At 47.3% G+C, this 18,769-nt stretch overlaps 1 protein-coding gene across 2 annotated transcripts in view; it reads left to right on the forward strand.

The window, feature by feature from the left end:
• The window catches only part of DET1 (DET1 partner of COP1 E3 ubiquitin ligase), a 59,922-nt gene that overhangs the window by 25,601 nt on the left and 15,552 nt on the right, over positions 1 to 18,769 (forward strand). The window lies entirely within an intron of this gene.

Genomic DNA, 18,769 nt, shown 5'->3' on the forward strand with positions numbered 1-18,769 from the left:
AGGCTATACTGGGGAAGGGACACTGAAACTGGGTAAATGGGAATCTGTCATGTGAACCAGGGCAGAGGACATTTCAGGGAGAGATCCAGCATGTGCAATGGCATGGAAGCATCAGTAGGGCTGTCACGGTTGTGAAACGGTGAATAATCTAATGGCTACAGCACAAGATGTGTGGGGGGCCTAGGGCAACAGGACTGAGTCACTAAGAGGAACCTTGTGCATGGTGCTAGGGTGTTATGCAATGGAAGGCGTAGTATGAATTTCACAAAGATAGTTTTCAGCGGTCTGGAAGGTGGCTTGGAGGGAGTAGAGATAGGCCAGACAAGTCAGTGGTAATCCAAAGGGAGAGCTTGAACACTATCACTGGCCATCTGGATGGATGAAATACTGAAGCATTCTCCCAGATTCTGTGTGTAGGTCATGAGGAAATCAGGGTCCCAAAGCTGTCACATGTTTGTGGAGCTGAGTGAACCTTTCTTGGTAGAAGCCCTTTACCTGTAGCTTTTTCTTTATACCAGGCTGCGTGATTGTACCTGAAGACTTGGCAGAGCAGAAAGAGCACAGAGTGTAGAGTTACTCGGGCCTCACTGTGAATCCTGGCTCTTCTGCTCATTAGCTGTGTGACCAGTGGGCCAATTTCCTAGCCTTTCTGAGGCTTAATTTACACTTCCCTCCACCTTAGTCATGCATTCCCTTGGTCATATCTTAGATCTTTTCATCACCTCTAACTGCTGAGCAATCCTCATATACTTTTCTTGTCTAATTTCCCACTCCCTGAAATTGCTGTTTTCATTTCTTCGTTTCACGTCTTCATTTCTCTTTAAAGCCCCTCCTTTGATTTCTCACTGATCACCTTGCCACCTACTTCATGGCAGAAATAGAAACGATCAAGTGGGGATTCCTTATCTTTCCTTTACCATGTCAACCATGTGACTTGCCCCTATGCCCATTCTCTGCCTTTCCTCCTGAATGAAATAGCCCTGCTACTATAAAAGGCCAACCCCTCCACCTCTTCACTGAATCCTGTCTCCTTTTGACTTCTCAAGGTCTTTGCTCTTGCAATTATTTTCTCTCTCCTCCATCTTTCTCTTGTTAGGTCATTCCCATTAACATAAAGATATGTTCGAGGATGTTTCTTCTTTAAAAACTCCTGCTTTGGCCCCATTTCCCCCTTTAGTTACTGCTCATTTCTCTGGGACCTTCACAGAAAAACTTCTCAGAAGAGTTGTACATGTTTTCACTTCCCCACTTTTTTCCTCAACCCACTCCGATAGATTTCTGTCCCCATTACTCCACTGAAGCTGTCTGAGTCACCAGTGATTCCATGTTGCTAATACAGTGCTCACCTCTTGTCCCTCTCTTAGGAAGCCTCCTGACATTAGGCATAATTGATTTCTCTGTATATCAAGAAACACTTGGTTTCTAGGATAGTACGTATTTTTGGTTTTCTTCCTGTCTTACTAATTGTTGCTTCTTTTTTTGTTTTTTAAATTTTTATTTATTTTTTGTTGCATTGGGTCTTTGTTGCTATGCGTGGGCTTTCTCTAGTTGCGGTGAGCAGGGGCTACTCTTTGTTGTAGTGTGGCAGGTTTCTCACTGCGGCGGTTTCTCTCGTTGCAGAGCACGGGCTCTAGGCACGCGGGCTTCAGTAGTTGTGGCTTGCGGGCTCAGTAGTTGTGGTGCACGGGCTTAGTTGCTCTGTGGCATGTGGGATCTTCCCGGACCAGGGCTCAAACCCGTGTCCCTTGCACTGGCAGGTGGATTCTTAACCTCTGCGCCACCAGGGAAGTCCTTAATTGTTGCTTCTTGGTCCTGCTTGCAGGCTGCTTCTCTGCTCTATCTTTAGATGTTGCAGTGCCCAGCCCTTGGCTTTGGATCCTCACCTCTTTTTCTCTATATATTCTTTCTTAAGTTGATTTCATCCATTCCATGGTTTTAAATTCTAGGTATAAGCTGATGATTCTCAAAATGATAATTCTGGCCCTGACCCCTTCCTTGAACACCAAATTCATATATCCCATGGTTTATGTGGCCTCTTCATTTGGAGATCTAACAGGCATTTCAGAACTAGCATATTCAGAGCAATGCTCTTGATTCTCACCTCCACCTCCAACCTGTTTTTCCTCCAAGATTTCCCAAATGACTTCAGTGTCTACCCATTTACTAGAGGCAAAAACTTAGGAATTATTCTCAGTTTTTCTTTTTTCCATCCCCCACATATATGACTTCACTCTAGGGGTGTGCCCTGAGCAGTCTAAACCAATCATGGTAGTCCCATACTCCTTGCTAGTGACTAGAACTAGACTAAGACCAGTCAGCATAAGGGGTTAGTTTAGGAATATCATGTGACTCAGTTCAGGTCAATGATACCATGAGATAAAGGTTTCTGAGGCTTCTGGGGAAACATTTCTCTTTAGAATATGTTAGTGAGGAAACATGTAGCCCATATTCTCACCATGCAACACCCTATGATCATATTCAGTAAGAATCAGCCTTAGGATGAAGCTGGCCTTCTGGATGGGAAAATGAAGAGGAAAGAACCGGAATCATAGATGACACAGTTGGCTGATTCAGACCCAACCCTGAAACCCACCCTACATCTGGATTTCCAGTTTGGTGAGGCAGTAAATTTCCTTACTATTTAGGCCACTTTGAATTAGATTTTCTGTTTCTTGCAGTTGAAAGCAAATTAATAGATGCAAAGAGAAAGGCAGGTCGCCTGTGGAAAGAGTCATGAAATTCCTGCTGTCTGGGGACCTTCCTAGATTCAGTTCCAGTGTCCGTGAGGCCCAATTATGATTCCTAGTCTTGGATTTCTGTAAGATTTCTGGCTCTCCTGTGCAGGCATCCCTGAGCTGGCCTGGCTGTTTCTTGTACCTAAAAGGATTATAGTTAAAATGGGAGGTAAAGCTCTCAGCCCACTGAGTACTTGACCCATAATTAGTTCTCAACCCCTATGTGTTTACATTAACTTTGTTTCTAAAGGATTTAAAGCTGCTTTAAGTAAATCCTAGTGTCTTCTCTCCACAAATGTTCAAACAATAAATCTCGAGAATCTTTGGAGAAACAAGTTCTTTGAAACCAAAATGTTGAAGAAAAGCAGAGACTTCAGGGGATATACCTTTCAGATTAAATACCTCTGTCCTCTCAGCCCTACTCGGCAGGGAGCTGGCATGTCAACAGTCAGTTTGAAGCTGCTCTGGACCTTTGAGAGAAAACGTCCATTTAAATTTAGCAGAACCTCTTTCATTTAGAGTCCTTACAGAGAAGCACATATATCAATGAAAAGCCTAAATTAGATAATTTTTAAAAGAACGGTAGCTTCATTATTTTCAAGTACATAGAGTAACTCCATGTCAGCCATGAAGTGTTCCTTTGTAGAAGCCCTTAGGGACTTTTCTTAATGAGTAGATTATAATTATTGGTAATCAGCATAATGGTTCTCTGCAGTGTGTGCTTCCAAAGCAATGGAGCGTATTAAGTGGTTTTGATGTTCTGGGGGTAATTTTGTTTACAACATTAATCTGCTCAGTGTATACCCTTTATAGCTATAACCCTCTGTTGTTTAAAAAAAAAAAATTCTGAAGGCTCTCTCCATCGTACAGCATTTGATTATCAGAGGCAGAAACAATGTAGGAAGCAGAGAGATGCATAGTAGGACTCAGATTCTTTTTTTAAGATTTTTTTTGATGTGGACCATTTTTAGTCTTTATTGAATTTGTTACAATATTGCCTCTGTTTTATGTTTTGGTTTTTTGGCCACGGGGCATGTGGGAATCTTAGTTCCCAGACCAGGGATCGAACCTGCACCCCCTGCGTTGGAAGGTGAAGTCTTAACCACTAGACCGCCAGGGAAGTCCCAGACTCAGATTCTTTACAGAGCATGCTCTGATAGAATTATGAGAACAGATCGGGCTTGCAAATGAGGGCTGTGCTACTAGCTTTGTAGCCCTAGGGTTGATAATAAGAACTTGACCGAAGTCTCAGTTTATCCTCCTCTAAAATGGGGATAATTTCTCATTTGCAGGGTTGATGCGAGCACTAAATGAGCATTAACTAAACACTCCTCCTTTCCTTGGTGACCAAGCAACAAGAGCTTGCCCTTCTCCAGGTCCAGCCCTGATCACCCACAGGAGACTGGTGGCATTACCTCTGTCTCCACTTACCCAGGTCTGAGAAGATCAGAACATCCCTAACCCTCTTTGCAGCCAGACACATTGGACAGAGGGAGCTTCATTTGCCACGAGTTTGTTGTTGTTGTTGTTGTTTTTTGTGGTACGCAGGCCTCTCACTGTTGTGGCCTCTCCCGTTGCAGAGCACAGGCTCCGGATGCGCAGGCCCAGTGGCCATGGCTCATGGGCCTAGCCACTCCGCGGCGTGTGGGATCCTCCCGGACCAGGGCACGAACCCATGTCCCCTACATCGGCAGGCGGATTCTCAACTACTGCGCCACCAGGGAAGCCCTGTTGTTGTTTTTGATCGTTCGCATTTAGTAAGGGCTTACCATGGACCAGAAGCTCTGCTAAGCACCTTACATGGGAAGGTATTTACCTCACTGCATCAGTTCTGGGATGCATTTTTCAAAATAGGAGTGTATCTAATTGGCATCTTGTGAGTGTCAGCCAGGCAGCAGTTGTGACGTCACTGCTGTCACCACCTGTGCATGTGCACGTTGAGCATGCTCTTCATATTGTCATCACTTCTGTCAAGTAATACGCATTATTGATGCCACATATGTTAAATGTATGTGCTGTGTAAGATGTCTTCCAAAAGAATGCACTGTGATTTGATATTACAATGAAAGGTTATTTTGTACTCAGAAAGGTACAGAAGCAAAGCAGTGGGGTTCGGTGTTAGTGAAGCAAAGGTTTGCCATTGGAGGAATGAACGTGAGGCTGTATTTTTTGCAAAGCAGCAACTAAGTGCTGCTTAGAACTAAAGAAAGAAAGATCCACACTAGTAATTGAAATTTTACTGACATGCTGAGATTGGTGTGAAAGGTTTGCCTATCAAACACCAAGCAAGGTAAATGAATGAAGGGGAAACTGTTCCATCCTTTGGAATAAATGGAAGAATTTCTTAATGTAGTGAGAGGTCTAGTGTGACCATTTCATGCAGATCACAGGACTAATCATTAAGGTGTGAACCAATTTGTCAGAAACTTCATGCTGACTTTGAGCAGAAGCTGATTTGCTTCTAGGGATATGTGATTCAATGTAGGAAGAAAATGAAATTAGACATGAGGTCAAATAGGAAGCGCTGATGAAGCTAGGTATTCTTCATCATGGCTTGGATGCCTCCAATCTAAAAAAGGTCTAAAATGCTCTTTGAATAGGTATACATTTTAAGAGTATCGAGATTTGTTTTAATCAGTTATGGTAAGACACACAGACATGGAGATGACTATCATGAGGGAAGTTTGTTATACTCAGAAGTCACTAGAAATAGGAAGCATGGCATAGGGAAGCACCCGGGTCAATCAGGAGTCAGAGAGAGTGAGGGGAAAATGTGTGCAAGAGCCTCTAGGGTGGTTTTTACAAGAAGGAACAGGCGAGTCAGAGTGAATAGGCTTGGGATTGGCTAATTTGAATAATTTTGGTGGGCTCTTGGACAAAGGGCTGTCACTAGTTGTCTCATATCAGGCCCTGGGTGATTAGGGCAGCTGGATAATGCCATAAAGGAGCTGGTTAGGTACTGACTCTGGATTGGTGTGTAATGAAAGGCACACTCCCAGAAAGGTTGTTTGCTAACCCTAGGAATTAGCTAACCCTGGGAGGGGCATTCCCTACAGGGTCAGCAAGGCCCCAAGATGTCGAAACATCAGAAAATAAAAGGCATGGTTCATACTGTACAAAATAGTAATTGCAAGTAATAAAAAACATTGCCATGGTTGAATTATCTGGGTTCTTTTTGTTAGTGATACATTGTGGTAACCAGCCTCCAAGATGGCCCACAGTTATCTCATCTCCTAGATTCATGCTCGTGTGCAGTCCCCTCCCAACATTGTATTTGGATTGGTCTGTGTGAGCAGTAAACAGCAGAAGTGGTGGTGTGTCACTTTCAAGGCTCTGTTATAAAAGACATTTCAAGGCTTGGCTTTTGCATCTACCTTGCCCCTCTTGAATCACTCGCTCTGGGGGAACCAGCTGCCATATCATGAGGACACGCATATAACCTCCTGGAGAGGCCCACTTGGCAAGGAAATGAGGCTCCTTCCTCACTCAAAATGTGCGTGTGACTTTTTAGAAGCAGATCCTCCAACCCCAGTCAAGCCTACAGGTGACTGCAGCCTCATGAAAAACCCTGGTTGGCTTATTTCATTCATTTATTAAACACTTATGGAGGACCTACTAAATGCCAGGAACTAGGAATATAAGATTGTGTAAGTCATAGTTCCAACCTTTGAGTTTCTAGTCTGGTAACGTCTTCAGATACCGATCTCCTTCTCTTTGAAAGAAAGAGGTGTCTTGCCCTCTCCCCGGCTCACCCATCCCACCATCAGTAAAGTGACCAGGTAACCAGTCTTTGAGTGTGTGGAGTTAGGATGGAAAAACTGAGTGGTGGACTACTTTTTTGTGGGAGTCCACTGTTTCTCCTTGTTTCATTAACTCTCTGATGATGAAGTTCTGTCCCCTGCAGGCAGCGTTACAGTGCCCCAGGAGAGCTGTTTGAAACTGCCGCCTGGCAGTAAGTAGTACACAGTAACTCTAATAGCAGAAGCGGGTTTCCTGGCTGGTCTCATTCGGCTTCCTGAGACTGGAGATTGCCTGGTCTTCAACTACCCTTTCTTTTCCAAGCTTAGTACTTAACTTTCCAAGATTAGAAGAAGAGGCTGTCTCTTATCCTTAGTAAATTGTTGAGAGAATAGAGAGGGGTCTATATTTCTACTAAAAGAAAAGGAAAAAAAAGGATGGAAGGATGGAAATATTCTGAACAGAGGAACAAAGAAGTAAAGGGTAATTTTCAGGCTTCCCTCAACAGCTTTTGTTGGGCGTTATGAGGTTTGAAATATGTCCTTATGGAGGAATGTGTTACTCAAAATAAATTGCTTCTAGATTGTTTTTCCAAGTCAATTTTTAAACTTTAAATATCATTCTATTTATGTTTTTTTAAAAATAAAGTTTATCTGAAAAGTGGTTCTCAACTCAGTGTAAGTTAGGGTAAAAGTTGAAGTAGTGGGCATGTTAGAATCTTGATGGAGATTCCTTTTGAAAAAACAAGTCTGTATCATTTTTATTGAGAAAATGAAAAAATGCATATGTTTTCACATTACAAACTGTGGAGACATTGAAAAAAAAAACCTTATCTGATGAGGTGAAGCAGAAGACACAGGGATTCATAACCGGAATACATCCACTCAAAATCCTAGAGGGAGAGGGGATTTTCCTGGTTATCAAGTAGGGAGATGACTTTTGGAAGACTGGAAAACATTTTGTTAGAAAGATGACAAGTTTCATAAAAAAGACTTAATGGAGAAAGTTGGAGAAGGAACATTTCTATGAGTCTCCTGAAGAGAAGATTCAGGGAGGGGCAGGCAGCAAGTGCCAAGGTCGGAGAAAGATAAGGTACACAAAATGGGCCTATAATTGCTGAGGTGCCATTGTCTTCTAGATTTCTGTTTGTAATTTTGCAGTGAGTAAGCCCCTTTTAAGAAGGGGAAAAAAAACCTCCATAAAATTGAATACATACAAATGAAAACTTGGCAAAAAATATCAAAACAAAATCCAATGGCAAATGACAATCCATTTATCAAAGGATTAATTTCCTTAGCTTAAAACATTTAAAAAATATATAATAAACAGATGAACAATCCCAAAGAAAAGATGGGCACAGAATATTATTATCAGGGTGTTCACAGAAAAAATAAATACACGTGATCAACTGTATGAAAAATGCTTATAATATTTATTTTTCACCCATCAGATTAGCAAAGGTTAAAAATGTTTGATGACTCAGTATTGTCAAGAAGGTAGGGTGCTCTCACCCACTGTTAGTGGGAGAGAAAGTTGATTCGGATTTCTTGAAAGACAAAGAGTAGTGTCTTAATAAATGTGCATATCTTTTAGCCCAGTTAAATTCTGTGTTAGTAAGCCAAAACGTGTGCATATGTGACCAAGGTATATGCCTAAGGCTTTTCATTGCAACTTTTTTATTATGAAAAAGTGGAAACTACTAAATGTGCATCAGTAGAGATAGACTAAATAAATTATGAAATGTCCCTAAAATGGGGTCTGATACACCTGTCAAAAATAATGAAACAGATCCATACATATTGATTTGGAAAGCTCTCTGAGATATATTAATTGAACAAGTGTGTTTAGTGTGATGCTATTTTTTATAAAAAAGAAAAACGACTAAAATCTGAAATGAAATTGAAATCAATAAAGACATAAATACACACATGCTCTTAGAGCCGTAAAACATTTTTGAAGGCCCACAGAAGATGTTGTTAATGATGATTCTCTGTGGAGAGTGGGCCTGGGGGTGAGGGAAGGTGGATATTTAATTTTTACCTTATCTCCTTTATCTTTATGATTCTTTTACTGTAAACATGTATTACTTAAAATTTTTTAATGAGTTTTTTCTTAATTTGTAACTGGTAAAAAACACGCGACATGAAATTTACCATCTTAACTATTTCTGAGTGTACAGTCGAGTAGTGTTAAGTACATTCACATTGTTGTACAGCTTATCTCTACAACATTTTAAAAAATTTATTTATTATTTATTTTTGGCTGCACTGGGTCTTTGTTGCTGTGCATGGGATTTCTCTAGTTATGGCGAGTGGGGGCTAATCTTTGTTGCGGTGTGCGGGCTTCTCATTGTGATGGCTTCTCTTGTGGAGCATGGGCTCTAGGCGCGCAGGCTTCAGTAGTTGTGGCACGCAGGCTCAGTAGTTGTGGCTCGCGGGCTCTAGAGCGCAGGCTCAGTAGTTGTGGGGCACGGGCTTAGTTGCTCCGCGGCATGTGGGATCTTCCCGGACCAGGGCTCAAACCCGTGTCCCCTGCATTGGCAGGCAGATTCTTAACCACTGCACCACCAGGGAAGCCCACTACACATTTTCATTTTGCAAAACTGAAACTCTACAACTTTTTCAACTTGCAAAACTGAAACTTCTATACCCATTAAACAATAATTCCCCATTTCCCCCTCACCCCAGCTCCTGGTAACCACCATTCTACCTTCTGTCTCTATGAATTTGATTACTTTAGTTACCTCGTATAAGTAGAATTATACAGTATTTGTTTTTTTGTGTCTGGCTTATTTCACTTAGCACAACGTCCTCAAGGTTCATCCATGCTGTGGCATGTGTCAGAATTTCCTTCCTTTATAAAGGCTGGAGAATATTCCATTATATGTATATAGTATTATACATTTTGTTTATCCATTCATCCATCATTGCTGGACACTTGGGTTGCTCCCACCTCTTGGCTATTGTGAATCATGCTTCTATGAATGTAAGTGCGCAAATAATCTCTTTGAGATCTTGCTTTCAATTCTTTTGGATATATACCCAGAAGTAGGATTTAATGAGCTTTTAAAAGTGTTTAACCAATGAATTCACCTGTAACAGCAGAAGTGGTATTAGGTAGCCACTCTGTGGGCTTAGTTGAGCTGAGTAGTCCGAGGCCAGGATTTTCTTTACTTTACCAACCTCCTGGAGGTTTAGCAATTTCACTCCTGTCCCCTGAGCCTTTCCTCTGCACTGACAGGAGGGGCCTTAACAGGCTTGTGAACCTGCTGCTCCCAGCCTGCTCCTGCCTGCATTGATTCGGCACATTTCTATAGCTCCCTGAAGGAAGAGACGCTGCAGCAGCATTTAATTAGAGGCCAAGAACATGCTTTCCGAGGGACACGACTTATTTCTCAGCCAGCTGTTACCAGTTGCTCCCTAGCAACATGCAGCACTCACATCTGATTGCTTCTCTCCAGACAAGGTGGGTGGCCGGCCCACCTGCTGTCACAGCCTGGGGTGGGGGTGAGCGGGGGTGGTCCCTGGGTCTAGGGCTGGCTCTCCAGGGGAAGTGAGTGATCTGAACCTGTTATTCCTGCAAAGCCAGATATGGTGCTAAAGCTCCTGACCTGCCTACTCCACCCCGCTCCTTCAAGTTCATGATGAGAGCAGAAAGAATGTCACCAGCTATAATACAGACAGAGCAACATGGTCCAAAAAAGTCTGCTGGGGTTGTGAAGTGCAGCTGGGAGACTTTAGGGGAAGAGAGAGATCTTGCCCCACAGTAGGCGGAGCCTACCTTTCAGGAAGGACTTGGTGGGTGTTGGAGGCCCTGGGGGCACCCTGTCCCAGGCAAGGGGAAAAGGAAAGCCTCGTTCCTGGTGGCTCCAACTGCTCTGGGTTTCCAGGGGCTTTGGAAAGGGGAGTGGGGACAGAGATGTCAGCAGCAGCCACAGCCCCGAATCTGAACTTGCCACTCCTTAAGGGGTGTGAGAGACGGCTACTCAGGAACCAGACTCTGGGCCCCAGTTCTTCCCAAATGCTTCTGCAGAGGCTGCAAACTGGACGCTTTGAGATGAGATGCTGCTCAGTGACATGCCTTTTAGGTGTAAGTGGTGTTTTTACAGATTTGAAGGTGTATAAAATATCCTGCATTTTCACATTGCCGTCAGGAGGCCCGCAGTCCCACGGTTGGTGCCGTCTTAGACTGGGCGAGTGTGCCTCCAGCTTGCATAACCCACCTCACCGATCCTTTGGCTTGTTTGCTGTGTGACCCCTGCACCCTTCTGTATCCTCAGCAGTGTGAGGGAGGCTGCTTCTGCAGGGGTCCTCTTGTATTTACTCATTAATTCTTTTCACAAACATTTCTTGAGCTTCTGAGCATCGCAGCCTGAGCTAGGCACTGGGCTGAAAGGACAGTAAGCCATGGTCTTTGCAGACCTGAGTTGACAGACCAGATGGGGAGGCAGAGAAAGAAGCTCTGAGAGCAGGTGAGGATTCACTGAGAACAGGTGAGAGATGGGTGCATAGGAGCCAGGGGAGCAGACACCTGGGCACCTGACCTAGGCTGGTGGGGTCCAGGAAGGCTTCTGGCAGAGCTGTGGCCTAAGCTGAATTCTGAAGGATGAGAGGGGTTAGCCTGGTGAGAAGAGGGGAGAGGAGGGGAAATGGAAGAGAAGTGGACCCCAGCCAGAGGCATTGACCACTCCCTGCGGGAGGGAGTCCAGTGAGTGGCTGGGACTTTGGTCTCTAGAATTCTCATTCCACACCTTCTCAGTCTATGACGCTAGAGCGTCGCCTCTCTGAGCCCGTTTTCTCACATATAAAAAGGCATGATAATACTGACTTTCGAGGGTTGTTGTGAGGATGAAATTAGAGACTGCACATCTGGGCCCCCTTTGCTGTGTAGTTGGTGCCCAGTACCCATGGCAGAAAGCGCTCGTCAAGTGCCAGGCTAGGCAGCCCCTCTCCCAGGGAGCACACACCCTCTCCCCAGGTTTGGGTGGGCGCAAATGAGTGTTTGAAGGGTTAATCTGGCATTTTCAAATCATTCTACCCGTGGTGAGAAAGGACTAGCTTTTCCGTTTCTAGAGAGGCTGTGGGGGATGGCAGCCCTCAGTTCTGGCTTCCCTTCCAGCTGCTGCTTATGGAGGAAGTGAAAATAGGAAGCCACCCCCTCCCAGTTCCCCCACTGCGCAGGCAAAGGCCAGCTCGTCTCAGCCTGCAGACACCTACCAGGTATGTGTTTTCTTTTGTGCGAGGCACAACACAGCAGGACGCCTGCTCCGGTGGGTGTGGAGGAAGGCCGGGGAAGAGCATGTCCTCTGCACACCTTCTCTAGAAAATAGAACAGAGAGACTGGGCTCGGGCCACCTGATGCTGCAGGGATCCCAGGACGGAAGGCAGTCATGCACTGCAGCATCACTGTGGTGGGGCATCACCGAGTCAGAGGCCATGCAATTCAGAAACGCCCAACAGTTTCAGGTTCGAGGCCTCCATTCACCCTTACCTTGCCTTTCGTGGGCTGTCCCCCGCAGTTCTGCTTTTCAGACCATTGAGTGCCATTGTCATTTGTTTGCTTCCCCCAGCATTGGAACCTCTTTCTGGGTTTGTGGGATTCTATATTTTCTGAGTTCTAATAGGGAGCAAAGACCAGCTCCCCCTACAGGGGCCTCATAGCTGAGGCTCTGCCAGTTGGCCCACCCGTGGCAGACTTCCTACTCCGCTGGACAGGAGGGGTACATGGAGAGACCCTTTCCTAGGGCAGTGGCCCCCAAATACTGATATTTTAGTATAAAACTGTGTTTTCTAAATCCAGTTCACATCTGGAAACAGCATACAATTAGTGGGATTCTGCCGCTGGAGTAATGAGGATTAGGCAGCATGATTCCCAGGTTATGGACTAGGAAACCAACTAGAGAACAAGAATAAGGGAGTCACTGACAGAGCCAGAATTAGCGTGCAGGCCTTTCCACTAGATTCTGAAGGTCCTCATAGATTACAGGACGCTTTCCGAAGAGGGTTATAAAGGTGCTTCTTTAGCTTTCCTTATCGAGTGCAGACAGATGGAGTTGAAGGCTCTGTTTGAGTTAAAGGAGAGGTCTGCTGTCGGGGTGCCTTCTGGAGGGTCCGAGGGAATGCAGGGGTCTAAAAAGAGCTAGTTGGAACTTCCCTGGTGGTGCAGTGGTTTAGACTCCGAGCTCCCAATGCAAGGGGCCTGGGTTTGATCCCTGGTCAGGGAACTAGATCCCACATGCATGCCACAACTAAGACCCAGCGCAACCAAATAAATAAGTAAATATAAAAAAAATAAAGAGCTAGCATTTCTCGGGCACCTGAGTCAGGCACTGTGTAAAATTCTTTATCTGTGTTGACTTATTGACTCAGCTCAGCTCTCTGAAATGCTTTGTCCCCATCTTATAGATAAGGATTCAGGCACAGAGAGAATAAGTAACTTACCAAAGGTCGCAAAGCTGGAGCCAGAATTCAAATGGACTTCAGAGTCTGCAGCTCAGCCCCCTACACCCTCCGCATGTGGTATGGGGCCCTGGGGAAGGGCGTGGGATAGTTGAGGGCAGATGGCATATCTGGGACTCACTGCTGGCAGTCAGCCGGCCTCGTGGGAAGGGTGGAAAATCCCCATCCGAGCCACAGAACCAAGCCAGGGGGATGGGAGGGGTGGTGCTGTGAGGGATAAGGGCCGTCTTGAGGACACCTGAGCATCTCTGGCCAGGGAGGGCGGGTGGCAGATGGGCAGCCGTGGAGCCCAGCCCCGACCAGCTGTTGTTTGCAGAGGAGGGCAAGTGCATGGTGACAGCTGGATTAGGTGTGCCCAGCAACCTCAGTGACCACCGGGTGGAGATGCACAGTGGGCCCTTTTGGCTGCCCCTTCCAGCACCTCTGAGCCCGGGGAGCTTAGTGCTTGCTAATCTCTGTCCCCATGGCAGCAGGAGGTGACAGGGCCATCTCTAAGACCATGGAATCTTCCACCTCGTGATGGCCAGGGAGCTTTTCCAAAGGTTCAGAGAACCTCTTCCCTTCTAGAAAGTGAGATGTAAAGCTAAGATGATGGGCCCAGTGTCTGTCTGTAACTGGTGAGTGGTATCTCTCCTGTCCTACTCAGTCCGCCTCTTGTCCACGTCCTCTGTATCTGCTTTGATTTGGGCCTGCTGGTTTCATTGGTTTTGTCTGCCCTTCTGTCTGTTTCTTGCCTCATTTCACAAAGGATTTGAAGCAGCTCTCAAAAATACATTGAAAGTAATAGGACAATGAAATATATATTTGAGTAGCTTGGGGCCAGAGGACTATATGGGTAAGCCACTGGAGGAGTGTATGGAATGCTGCGATTCCTTAGTGACCCCTTTCCAGAATATTGCTTCTGGAACCATTCTAATCTGTCTTATACTTTAAAACTTAGAATGATATTTTGGGAATATTTTCTTTTTCATTTACATAGGCAGTTGATTCATTCAATAAATATTTATTAAGTACCTTTTTTTTTTTTTTTTTTGCGGTACGCGCGCCTCTCACTGTTGTGGCCTCTCCCGTTGCGGAGCACAGGCTCCGGACGTGCAGACCCAGTGGCCATGGCTCATGGGCCCAGCCGCTCTGCGGCATGTGGGATCCCCCCAGACCGGGGCACGAACCCGCGTCCCCCGCCCCGGCAGGCGGACTCCCAACCACTGCGCCACCAGGGAAGCCCTATTAAGTACCTATTTAAAAAAAGAAGAAGGAAAACATCCCCACTGTTTTCATTTCTAAATTCTTTTGTCACATTTTGGGGACATCAGTATGGTGTCCTTTCAGAATCAGACACTGGCTAATGTTTTGAATTCTAGATAACACTCCAGAATCCACTCCTGTATATCATTTTAGTTGTTCGTCTTGTTGGTAATCCAGAGTCTTCTCCTTATCGTTTTGGACCATTTCTCCAGGAATGTTCTAGAAAACCATTTTAAAAAAATCACATTTTCTAATGCTCGTCAACATTCTCATGGCCTTATCTGGAACATGGCTGAGTTTGCAGCTGGGTATCGGCTTCCTTGCAGTATGGGCCAGTCAGGGCAGCCTGGGTGACTGATGTTGGAGATGAGGTCCTCACTCCAGCCACTGGCTTAGGCTCCTTCATTCGGTGAGATTTACAGGTGTTTACTGAGCACTTTCTTAGGCCCTGGGCACTGCAAATCCACAAGTCCCTGCCTTCATGGAGTTCCATTCTAGTAGACAAGACAGAACATAAACTAGGAAACTGATAAACAAGTGACATTATCTGGTTTATATTTTAAAAAGATCCCTCTGGCTGCTACGTGGAAAATGGGCTGTGCTCAGGGGAAGGGGTGGTAGGAAACAGGGAGGTCAATTAGGAGGCCAAGGCAACAAGCCAGACAAGACAGTAGACATGTGTAGCAGTAGACATGGTGAGAGGTGGTCAGACGGGGACATATTTTGGAGGTAGGGCCAGCTGGACCAGCTAATGAGTTCCCCATAGAGGTAAGAAAAAGGAATCCAGGATGCATCCAAAGTTTTTTGGCCGGAACTGGGTAAGTGGTTTCATTAGCTACCTTACGTTAGACTGGGAGAGGGAAAGGGTTTCTGGGGAGGGGATGAGAATCAAGAGTTTTATTTTGGCCATACTAAGTCAAGATGTCATGTCAGTAAAGAGATCTGTAAACTTCTAGTGATCAGTCAGCACTTCAGTGAATCTGGACCGGGTGTGCTGGAGCAGAGGGATGGTGCCAAGGAACAGGCTGCCCAGTGCCACACTGCCTGTGATCAGGGCAGACCTGGACTCCCCTGGAACCACCCCCCCTCCCCGCCCCCGCCCAAGGCAGCTTGCTCTAGGCTTATACATTCATTCATGCATTTGACACATTCAACACATATTTATTGAGTGCTCTACTGGCTATTTTCCATTTGCCCCTCAAAAGCACATGCTTTTGGTGTGATCTAAGTGGACAACATGTTCTTATCTGGTGTTCCATTTAGTGTTCTGCTTTTGAAGAAACATGAAAGACAGCTGAGTGAATGGGTCTGTTTATAAAAGATAGCTAATAAGGCCCACGGAGCTGGGCTCCTATAATCCGGGGCTTGTGTGAGGACATGTGAACTTGGAACCCTTTTTTTTTTTTTTTTGCGGTACGCGGACCTCTCACTGTTGCGGCCTCTCCCTTTGCGGAGCACAGGCTCCGGATGCGCAGGCTCAGCGGCCATGGCCCACGGGCCCAGCCGCTCCATGGCATGTGGGATCTTCCCAGACCGGGGCACAAACCCGTGTCCGCTGCATTGGCAGGCGGACTCTCAACCACTTTGCCACCAGGGAAGCCCTTGGAACCCTTTTATCCTGTGTCTCTGCTCCTCGGGCCACCACCTCCATCTCCTCCCGATACTGTCATGCCTCTGATTAGAGCCCTGCTCAGGATCCTTAGGGGCACCCCAAATTCCCTTGCAGGGCCTTCCCAGTTTGGCCTCAGCCCCTTGTCAGTCCTTTCCCTCAGCATTCCAAGCCCGACCCTGCCCCCACTCTGCCCATGATGACCCTCGCATGGCTCAGGAGGGCTGTTTACAGAGCATGCCACCCAGCCTGGCCTTCCAGCAGTGGTTCCACTGCTCCTCGCCCACCCATGATGCCCTCACCCTGTCACTGGGGCAGAGGCCCAGCTCGGCAGCTGCAGCCCCCTGCGCCTTCCTTCCTTAGTCCACTTCTGGGATGAGCGCCTTGCCCCACTGTGCTCCTAAAGTGCTCGTCTGTTGAGGAGCGGAAACCCTTATCCAAGCAGGAAGCACTGCTGGCTTGTGCCTGGGGAGCGGGACAAATCCTTTAGTCACCAGGCACGGAGAAGGCGGGAGGCTGTGTCCCCACGGCCCACCGGGCTCTGTGCCCAGTAGGAGATGGCTCACTGATCCTGGAGGCCCCGAGTGTGTCTGGCTCATCTTTGCACCTCCCACGCACCTGGCCCAGGCCCTGCTTACGCAGGATTTACGGTAAAGGGGCTTCTTCCTGCTGCCTGGAACTTCCACTAACGGCCCAGCTGAGGAGCACAGATGCTCAGTACCCTCACAAACTAAAGCTGTGCTCTTCAGCACGTCTGGGGTGGGAATACTACAAAGGCATTACCTGGAACTTGTCAGAAATGCAGACTCTCAGGCCTCACCCAAGACCCACCGAATCAGAACCTGTATTTTAACAAGGATCCCCAAGGATTTCACGTGCTCAGTTGAGGATGAGAAGGGCTGATAAAGAGAAGGGCTAGTCATATCCATGCGGGACTTAAAAGATGGCAAGACGAATCCAACGATCGCCACCCCATCCAGGCGAGGGAAGAGATTTGGAATTTGAAAAGGTGTCTGGTGCCAGTCAGGTTCACAGTTGCAGGAAACAGAAACCACTTTGGCTGTTTTAGGTAGAAGAGGATTTGTTACTGGAAATTCAGTGTTTACAACACTGTTGGAAGGGCCCAGAACACCCCTGCAGACCCTCTAGAGAGCTGGTGCCTCTGCCCCATCAGGAAGGCAGGGCTTCAGGAGTGATTGAGGCCGTGGGCGACCCCAGACCACTGCCTCTCTTTGACCCAGAGATGGGGACGCCGCCGCAGCCACTGCCGCCACCACCTCTCCACACTGACGAAAAACCCAACATCTCCCCAGCCAAAGCAGCGGGGAGGCCATGATCTCTGCCTCTCTTCTTCCTTCCAAGTCTAGTGCAAGCACAACTAATTCGCAGGACTGCTTTGTACAGCCAGGACTGCTTGGCCCTGCTTTGAAGTCAAGTGATGGGGGAAGAGCTTGCAGAGTTTGGGGCCCCTACCAGAAGGGGAGGGTGGTGTCTCATGCCCTGGCTGGGAGCGTACTGAGTTGCAGAAAACCAGAACCTGCTCCATGCCACCTCTAAGGCAGGGTTCAAGAGAGTTCTTGGGAGCAAAACATTGATGGTATCTCACAGGTAGTGGGGAGGGCATATACATGAAGACGGAGGGTGGTGCCTGCTTCCAGCCGGGAGAAGCCTGGAGTGGGGAGGCTGGCAGAGCGGGGCAAAGGGAGATGGGGCAGCAGCTGGGTAGGCCATGCTGCTGGCGTTTGGTGGGGCAGGGATAAGTGGGGCATCCCCAAGGTCCCTGTGGCTCAGTGGGGACTGTGCGGGGAGCTGGCCTTGAGCCAGCATTGCCGGTACCCCACTCACCTAACGGGGCTCAGGGCTCCCCGCAGCAGCACCCTGGGTGGGGTGGGCCACAGGGCCAGGAGCTGAGATGGGTGGGGAGGCGTCAGCCCGAGTGCATGTGCTTCTTGCTAAAGGGGTCACGTGCGGGTTCTCCGGGGAGCAGACTTGAGACACTTGTGTGGGGTTGTTTATTAGGGAGTGGCCCAGGAGCAGCACTATGAAAGGGAGGGGAGGAGGCAGGGTGGGCAGAGGGAAGCCGAGCTGTGCTGCAGGCCTAAACCGATCCAAAGGTGCCTGTCAGAGCCGGCCAGGCCCTATGCCCGGGCCGCCATCAGCCATCGGTGGACCTGCCATTGGAAGGATGACAGCTCTCTGTGACTGTCCCTGGGGCTGACAGCAGCTGGGCAACAGGCCCTTCCTTTGGGGGTTGTCTGGGCAGCCATCTCCATGTCCAGCACAGAAGACCTGGGGCAGAGGTCTCTGCGTGGGTGGTGGGCTGGGGCCTGGTTCCAGAGATCCCACCACGGGCCCACACGAGAGCCAGCCTGTCAAGACGAAGGTGTGACGGCCGGTGTTGGCCAAGAGAGCCCCACAGAGAGCAGGACGACTTTGCACTTCCCCCCTCATTCCATCCTCCCTCATCCCGTTCCTGGAGGAGTGAAGACGGGGTCTACAGAGGGGCGAGGGGAGAAGCTGTGAAAGGTCCGAGATCAGAGTTTTCTAATAGATTTGACTGGACTTTTAGATCCCTGGAAGGGAGTTGAACTATCAAAATGAGACTTATTCTTAAAACTAAAAGAAGGCCATGGACTCTTCCTGAGATGGCGGTTCAGGGGTACAGAAAAGGAGCTCTGACATAGTTGATGCGAGGCAGAGATGGGAGAAAAATAAATTTGTACCCTGATAGTCCAAATTCAGCCTGTTTGCTGAATTTGGCCGTCACTGAGGGGCTGCACAGAGCTGGCGATGTCCTTGGTGGGGCACAGGAAGGGGGTGGGCCTGCACTCTTTGCTTATTGCATCCAAGAGGCTTTGGAGCCTGTGTGGTGACCCAGTTTTCTGCCTTGTCTGAGCGACATGTGCTCTGATTATAGGGGTGTGAGGGCTCTAAATGACTGCAAAGTACTTTTCAATCAGACAGAAAATAGGTAAGAAATGCAT

This window comes from Aethalodelphis obliquidens, unplaced genomic scaffold (genome assembly GCF_003676395.1).
Source record: "Aethalodelphis obliquidens isolate GAN/ISIS:26980383/991018 unplaced genomic scaffold, ASM367639v1 scaffold49, whole genome shotgun sequence".
NCBI lineage: Eukaryota > Metazoa > Chordata > Mammalia > Artiodactyla > Delphinidae > Aethalodelphis > Aethalodelphis obliquidens.